The 8,845-nt window shown below is 49.9% G+C and overlaps 1 pseudogene; it reads left to right on the forward strand.

The window, feature by feature from the left end:
- The first annotated feature begins 5,564 nt into the window (after positions 1–5,564).
- LOC149361319 (uncharacterized) lies at positions 5,565–6,407 on the forward strand (annotated as a pseudogene).
- The last annotated feature ends 2,438 nt before the right edge of the window (positions 6,408–8,845 follow it).

Here is an 8,845-nt window from a genome sequence, read left to right on the forward strand (position 1 = left end):
GCTGTCATGTTTTTGAAAGTTTTTTTAGTCATTCCCGCACATTTACCTGCATGGTATACTTTTTTGCATTTAGCACATGATACACTCTCTTGACCGTTTTCAAGCAACTTTGAACATTTCATGCAGTCTCGCGGCGGCATGGTTCAATACAGGAATGCAGTCCACTGGAGCAAAGAAAGACGTCTGAACTCAGCTGAAAGGCCTCTTACCTAGAAGTAAGCAGCAAGATCAGCACGTAGCTCGGTGCTCCACCGGACTGCACCCCAGCATCGTTTGGCTCTTCCTTTTGTAGGCTTCAGCTCCTTCCAGGCCCCTGACGTCACCGCTGCCGTTGAACATCAAGCGATGATGTTATCGCTGGCCCGCGGCTTAGATGTTGCGCCGTGCGTATTCCGTTGCTCGCTCGTTGATCAGCCGGCAAGTAGCCGGCAGGCGGCAAAGTGAACGGGGGCAGCAGGCGATCGCAAAAACAGGACCTAGAAGTAAGCAGCAAGATCAGCACGTAGCTCGGTGCTCCACCGGAGGTGATGACGGCATCAAGTTCTGGGTTAAGTGGAGGTAGATTGGGTGGAACTGCTGACTGAAGGGGTGTGGGTATAAAAGTTTCCCGTAGTTGGCCAATTATGTTGGCGCCTTTTTGGAGCTCTAGTTATATTAGACGTTGCGTGTATACTTGTGTCTGAGATTTAGTGGTTGTTGGACCTAAGAGAGCGCGTAGGAGGCACCACGTGCGTTTTGTGCTTAATGTACCCTTGAGATCGTTACAAAAGGTTGCCCAGTTCGCGCGGGCTAGCGTGTTCGCGTATTCTTCTACCTCGCGAGTGAGACCGGCTATGCGGAGTCTCAGTTTGCGATTGTGTCGCTGGTGACGCCAGCGTTTGAGAAGTCCCTGTAGGGCCTCCCATAGATGAGCCAGATGCGGATCAACCTGCGGTGCCTTAGGGGTATTTTAATGCTTTTGCTGTTCGACTGGATGGCCTTCACCAGACGGTCTGTCCAGTCAGTGACATTACGGGGTTTTGTAGGATCAGCTGCCAAGTATGAGCGCAATTTGTCCCAGTCAGTGAGAAGCTGCGAACGAGGGTTGAAAATCTTGGAATCATAAGCAATAATAGTGGAGACTGGAAAGTGGTCACTTCCAAGGCTGTCTTGGAGCACCGTGTGATATTTAACGATTATGTTCGCTGCGGCCCATGTGAGATCGGGTGTGGTGTCGCGGGTGACACTTGTGCCAATGCGAGTGGGTACGATGGGGTTTGTGATCAGGCTAAGGTTGTAATCAGCCATTTCGGTAGAAATGAGGTTACCTTTAGGGGTATCCGAGGTGTATCCCCAGTTCGTATGACGTGCATTAAAATCACCCACCACAAGGAGCTTGGAGGAGCGAAACGAGACCAGGATGCCCGGAATAACTCTGCCTTTATGTTTAGGATTGCTGTATATGTTAAGAATAGTGAGGCCGTATATGTGCCCCGGTGAGGTGAGCTCTATCGCGGTATACTGAGTGCCCTTGCTGTCGGGCGTGTTTGTCGGTGTGCGGTCTAGCACCTGCATGGATGCGAATGTCAGGATTGTTGTACGTGCAGTAAGGGCTGCCGTGTGATAACCGTGGTTATGAATGCGATTTGTTTCCGTCTCTTGCAGAGCAGTGACATGGGGGGATTTGGGGAGTTTGCGATATATGCGGCTAGTTGTGCTTGTTTTCAGCGTATGCTGCGACAATTCCATTGTCATATAATTGTTTCTGTTGGTGTAGAAGATTGGCGTCGCCGCCCACCTTTTCGCGTGCTATTGTTCTGCGCCATGTTGCTGGTCTGTAGGCACTGGATGAGGACAGGCAGCGGGTTGAACTGAGTGCTGCTTGCGAGGCAATTTCTGATGAGGTACAAGCTGGAAAATCTTGTTGATATCAGCTTCATGTTTTTCCAATCGTGTGTTAATTATAGCTTCTATCCTGTCAGTGATGGTGTGTATCAACTGTGCCTGGGCTAGTATGAGCTGTTGCTGCATCGCTTCGAGTTGTTCAGCAGCTATGGTGTTGATTATGCTAATGATTTCGGATCGAAATTCAGCGGAACGTATGTACTGGTTTACCGCCTCTTGAGCTGTAATGGGAGGGTCAGCGGTTGGATAAGAGGTAGGAGTGGAGGCTGCTTGGACGGACAACTCACCCTTTTCAGCAGGGCCGGCTTCTTCCTCGGGTGTAGCGTTCCGGAGTGACTGCGTCTCCTGGGTCTCCTGGATTTGGGCTGTGCAATCACTGGCTTTTGATGTACAGGCCCTTGGCTGGGCGGCGTCTATCGTGGTACCACTGGGCCCCCGAAGAGGTTGAAGTTGTGCGAAATCGCGTTCCAAATTCTGATGTCCTGCGTTCACGGAGTTCCAAATTCTGTGGTTTTTCTTATCTTGTTTGTCCGACGGTTCTGGGCTCTCGGTCTCCATGGCCTGCTCCAAAGGTGTCTGGGCAGCCGTGGTGGCCTCTGGGCTTTCCTTCCTGAGTGGTGCGAGGGGTGGCCATTGTTCTGTGTTTCGGTTGTAAGGTTTTCTTTCAATGGACGGTGAGTGCCTTCTTTGCACGGTTGTTCTGATTCCCTTTGGTGGGCAGGAAGAGGGGGGTATCTGCTACAGCCGGCGTGGCCGCTTCGGCTGTTGTTGCGACGCGCGTCTGTTCTTTCAGTCTTTTCTCTATCATCTTTCAACTCTTCTCTGTCTGCTCGTGGCAGCGATTGTGACACAGCTCGAGCCAGTGGGCAGGCCCGTGCACTTTCCTTTTCATTCTTCCTTCAGTCGCAACGAAAAAAACAACAATCGCTGGAGGTCCTCGAGAACGATCTGTCCGATTATCGATGACAGGTGCATAAAGCTCTCTGCAACTGTGGCTACAGTTGGGACATTGGCCAGCCACCAAAATTTGGTTGTAATACAACGAGTCCTTAATATTGAATGTGCGGACGTACCGGACGACATCTGAGATGGCTCCCAGATCATCTTTCACAATCAGAAAATTTTAATAATTGATTGTAATGCCCTTCAGAAGATGGTCTACTTTCTATTTCTTGAACATATGTTTTATATCAAGTTGATGGTTTGGTTTATCGGGGTTTCACGTCCCAAAGCGACTTGAATTTTTTTGGAGAATTTCTAGAGGCCCGTGTACTGTGCTATGTCAGTGCACGTTAAAGAACCCCAGGTGGTCAAAATTTCAGGAGCCCTCCACTAAGGCGTGTCTCATAGCCTTAGTCGCTTTGGGACGTTAAACCCAATAAATCAACCACCATCCTATGAGCGACGCCGTAGTGAAGGGCTCCCCAATAATTTCGACGACATGAGGTTTTTTAATGTGCACTGACATCTCACAGTACACGGCCCTATAGAATTTAGCCTCCATCCAAATTGAGCCGTCGCGGCCGGGATCGGTGATTACTGTTCTACATTACTATTTAAAATAACTCAAGTTATGTTTTACATATCTTGAGGACTCCCTGCGTAGGTTGTGCATGTTTCTCCCGGTAATTGATCTATTGCGTTCAAGCTTTAAACAAGGTCGGAATTCTATAAAGAAGCGTTCCCAGGTTGTGAGGGAGTCCTCGTAGTTCCCAAACCATACTAGCGCCTTGTGTCGGAAAGAAAGAAATAGACAGTTGCTTAGTTCTGCTGTGCCAGGATATCGGTAGCGTGAGGTGAGGGCGAGGTGTGCACATCTCGGTGGACACCTGCCTTCTTGGAAAAGTGGACACCTCAACCGTGCTGGAAGCTAGGTGGCGGTAGTGACAGGTGTGCGCTGCATGCGTCGGCATTGACAACGTTGTGCCAGAAACGCGACGCTGAAGCCGTGGGCCGTCGGCGTTTGTTGAGTTGATTGGCGTTGGCGTTGACAACGTATTACACTGCGACCATTTTAAGGAAAGCAAGCGCGCATAATGGCACCCTCGGTCAGTGGACGCCTGAATATTGCTTATAGGTACGTGGTGTGATGGGAGAGAAATGTGGGCTGCAGGAATTGACAAGGTTGTGCCAGAAACGCTGCGGTGAAGCAATAGGCCGTCGACGTTCATTGTGTTCACTGGCGTTGGCGTTAACGTCTTGCGCTCCGAGCATTTCAAAGAAAGGAAGGCGAGCACGCATGGCGAGGAACGCCAGAGGGCGCCGTGTGACGTCACTGCTCCTCGCGCATGCGCAGCACGGCTCTCCAGGAACTACGCGAAACTGCTCAACCTCGGCCTGTCTAGCTCACGCTACAAAAATTGGCAACAGATTTCCCCAGCTATGCATTTGGTATATGTAGGACCCCGCCGCGTTGGCTGAGTGGTTACAGCGCTCGGCTGCTGACCCGAAAGAAGCGGGTGCGATCCCGGCCGCGGCGGCTGCATTTCTATGAAGGCGAAATTCTCCCCTCCGTTCTTCAAGAGATCTGCTGTTACCTTGCATTGCATTGGCTACTGTATAGATCTGTGTAGAACTCTTCGGCTACTGAAAAATCTTGCGTATATTGCTAGCGGCATTGCCCTATCTGTATGTTAGCTCATACATTTGATTTTTACGTATGCCTAATTTCCTCTTCCCCACTTTTAGGCTACCTCCGTTCTTTACAGCATGCTCAATTCCCTCCATGTTTGACTTCCTTTTGTAAGCTAACTGGCGCTTATTTATTAACTTTGATAGCTTTGCCTTTTCTATTCTGCCTGTAGGTCTAGACACTTTCATGCTTTGGCGTTTGTTAATCAGATCGTTTGTCTCCTTAGATAGCCTGTCCGCATCGCTATGTGCTCTCACCTATGCTTTTTAATATTGCAATGATTAGCAAGGGCGCTCGAAGAAATTGAAGGAATCAGGCATGCCATCTACGCAGATGATATCACAACCTGGGTGACAAGGGGATCCTTAGGATAAAAACAAGAGCTTCTTCAGCGCGCAGCAGACACGGTCAGCGCATTCGCCCGACACTGTGGACTCGCATGCTCCCCTGAAAAATCCGAGGTGCTCAGAGTCTACAGACATGGGTATGATCTGCAAAACTCCATAGATATCTACATAGCGGAAACGAAGGTTCCGGAAGTATAAAAAGTTAGGATCCTCGGCATGTGGATCCAAAGCAACCGTCGTATTGATCACACGATCTTACAGCTAGCAAATACCGTAGCACTGATCATCAGGATGATTGCAAGAATTTCCAACAGAAGAAGAGGTATGAAGGAGGAAGACACATGTAGGCTAGTACAGGCGCTCGTGGTGAGTAGGATCTTATACGGCGTCCCCTACCAAACACCGCTTGAGCAAGAAAAGGAGCAGTTAGAGGCAATTCTTAAAAAGCATACAAATGCGCTCTCGGACTGCCGGTCAACACTTCGACGGAGAAATTCCTTAAACTGGGCATAAACAACACAGTACAAGAACATATCGAGGCCCACCTTCGCGCGCAGAAAAGAAGACTGATGCTGTCCGCAACAGGCCGAAACACGCTGCGGTTGCTCGGCATGAAGGACGCTTTGAAAGAAATCAATAGCATAGCGAGCGTTCCAAATGAAATCAGGAGGATCATTGAGATCAGTCCGATTCCAAAAAACATGCATCCAGATATACATAAGGCGAGAAGAAAGGCAAGATCTGAATTCCACGAAAGAAGCTTCACCGGGGCAAAAGACGTATTATACGTTGACGCAACAACATACAGACACCGATACGGCTCGGTAGCCAGCGTTGTGGATCACCAGCTCAGTGAAACCAACAGCGCTTCGATAAAAACCAACAACATCCTCGAGGCTGAGGAAGCAGCAATTGCACTCGCCATCACCCAGCAGAGTGACGAGCCCCATGCACACATCATTACAGACTCGCAAGAGGCGTGCAGAAGATACAGCAGTGGACGCATATCCACTGCAGCCATTCACATACTCAAGGCGAGGACAATCACTTTTACGAGGTGCTTCATCACGTGGACACCAGGCCATGAGGCTGTCAAAGGGAACCAACGTACGGACGCCAATGCCCGAGCGTACGCCAACCGGGAGGCGCGCACCGAAGAGCAACTGGACGCAGTCACTAGACGATATGCAGTCATCTTAGACCACCAACGAGCCCTCCGTAGGACCTACCCTCCTCCCTACAAAGACCTTAGTAGAGATTAGTCGGTTGTTTGGAGACAAATGCAGACTAATAGATACCCCAATCTGTGTTTACTCAGCAAAATCTATCCTTCCACATATGCCAACAAATGCCCGCTATGCGGTGAACACCCAACGCTTTACCACGTTACATGGGCCTGTCAGAAAATGCAGGCAGCGCCGATAAACAACACACCAACACCGGAGCAGTGGGAGGCTGCGTTGTCCTGCTCGAAGCGTCAAGAGCAGCTCAAGCTGATCGACAGGGCTTGCAAGACTGCAAAGGCCACTGCGGCCCTGGACTGAGGGCTCCACCTATGCTGCGAGAAAGAACCCTTATACAATAAAGTTTTTCATTCATTCATTCATTCATTCCGCATCCTATCGAACCTTCCTACCGCTTACTTCGACGGCGCATTTCGTGATCATAGCTGTGAGACTATCGTTAATTGACTTTACATTAAGGCCGTCTTCCTCATTTAGAACCGATCATCTGTTTTGCAACAGTATCCTGAATTTCTGTACTTGCCTTCTTACCACTACCTCGTTAATGGGCTTCCGTTCCACAACTTTTTTCTCTTTCTTCTTCAGTTCTAAGCTAATTCGAGACCTTACCATTCTGGGGTCACTACGACGCACATTTCCAATACTCGCCGCGGTGGCTCAGTGTTTACGGCGCCCGGCTGCTGGCCCGAAAGACGCGCGTTCGATCCCGACCGCGGCGGCTGAATTTCGATGAAGGCGAAATTCTTGACGCGCGTGTACTGTGCGATCTCAGTGCACGTTAAATAACCCCAGGTGGAAGAAATTTCCGAAGCCCTTCAGTACGGCGTCTCCCATAGCCTGAGTTGCTTTGGGACGTTAAACCCCAGTAAACCAGCAAAAAAAACGGTATATGTAGCGATAGCACTTCAATCCACTAACATTTCGATAGGGACACGCCGTAGTCGTTCCGCAGATTGTAATACTACAAAGAGGCATGCCGTAACTATATGAACGGCAGAATCAGTCGGAAAGCACTTCGCTTTCTTCTTCGCGCAGACTTTCCCAAAGAACCAGTCAGACACACTATTTTCTGCATACCGGGACACACTGGGATCGAGGGCAACCAGAAGGCCGTCGAAATAGCTCGCGAGCACACGAACCGAGCGCTTCAACACGCGGCCCATGAGGAGTTCTCCCGGGTAGTCCCGGAGTATTCGCAGATATTGAATTATTACAGAGGAATGAGGGCAAAGTATCCTCCCCCACAAAACCTTTTAAATCAACACGAAGCAGTATACTGGCGGCAACTGCAAACGGGAACCTTTGCGAACTTACATATACTAAGCAAAATGTACCCGGATTAGTACAGGGACATATGCCCATGGTGTGGGGCGAAACCCACCCTATATCATATCACGTCGGAATGCAAAAGAAACGAGGCTTTCCATAGAATACAAAATCCGAGTGCGGAACTGTGGGATAGTTAGCTCTCCAGCGGCTTAGCGGTTCTCCAGAGAGAACTGGTCATCCATTTCAAGCGAGCAACCAAGCTCAGCGGTGCCCTCGAATAGGGGCGCGGACCTCTGTCGACCGTAATAACTTGTAAAATAGAGCAAAAAATGGCTGTGGCATAGCTTGGTTAAGCCCGGTATTTGCGAAAGCAATATCCGTAGCTACGCCATGGTTCAGCTGGTGATGCATCGGTTATGCAATCCAATCCAATCCAATCCACGTCGCGCGCGGCAGGGGCAGGAGTTAGGCAGCAGCCACCACGCGCGGCCTCGCCTCGCGACGGCACAAGTTGGAGCCCTGCTCTTGCAACTGTGACGTCACACCGCTATTCGCGCCGCTCAAGGCCAATGGTAGCTACCGCGGCGTCGCCACGCGAGGAGATGAAAGTGAAAGTAGTATTGCTTCGCAATAATAAAGTTCATCCTATCCTATCCTATCCTATCAGCAGCTTGGTGGCGTCTCTTCGTGAGACGTTCCACTCGTTCTTCGGGTGTCTCCGCTACCTGCATAGCCGTTGTGAAATTGGTTTTTTGAGGAGAGAAAATGGCGCAGTATCAGTCACCCAGATCCTGGCGGACACCTGAACTGCAGCCTTCGGACTGCGGCCGTGTATCTATTTTTTTTTATTGCGAAAGCAATACTACTTTCAATTTCAGCTCCTCGCGTGGCGAGGGCGCGGTAGCTACCATTGGCCTTTAGCTTGATCTCTGCTATGCCGTCTGCCGCAATAACCGGGGGCCCTACTTCGGATTGAATTGGATTGGATAGGATTGGATTGGGGATATGATTTAATTGTATTGGATTCTATAACCGATGCATCGCCACAAGTCTAACCACAAGCTCCACCACCAGCTACACTACCAGCTCAACCATGGCGTAGCTACGGATATTGCTTTCGCAATTACCGGGCTTAACCAAGCTAAGCCACAGTCATTTTTTTTTCAGCCAGCGTCCGTGCCGGCGGACGCGGTTGTTGCGACACGCGTCTTTGCTGTCTTTTTTACGCTGTCCTCTTATCTTTCAACACTCTTCTATCTGCACGTGGCAGCCGTGGTGGCTCGGTTTGAGCCAGTTGGCAGGCCAGTGCACTTTTCCTTTCCATCCTTTTCTCAGTCGCAACCAGCCAACCAACCCGTAAGGAAAGGGAAGAGAGGAAGGTGGGAGTAAAAGAAAGGAAGAAAAAATTGGCTATGGCTTAGCTAAGGTTAAGCCTGGATATCTCGAAGCGAAAAGGTCTCGCTGCTTTT

This window comes from Amblyomma mixtum, chromosome 2 (genome assembly GCF_055824585.1).
Source record: "Amblyomma mixtum isolate Tamu chromosome 2, ASM5582458v1, whole genome shotgun sequence".
NCBI lineage: Eukaryota > Metazoa > Arthropoda > Arachnida > Ixodida > Ixodidae > Amblyomma > Amblyomma mixtum.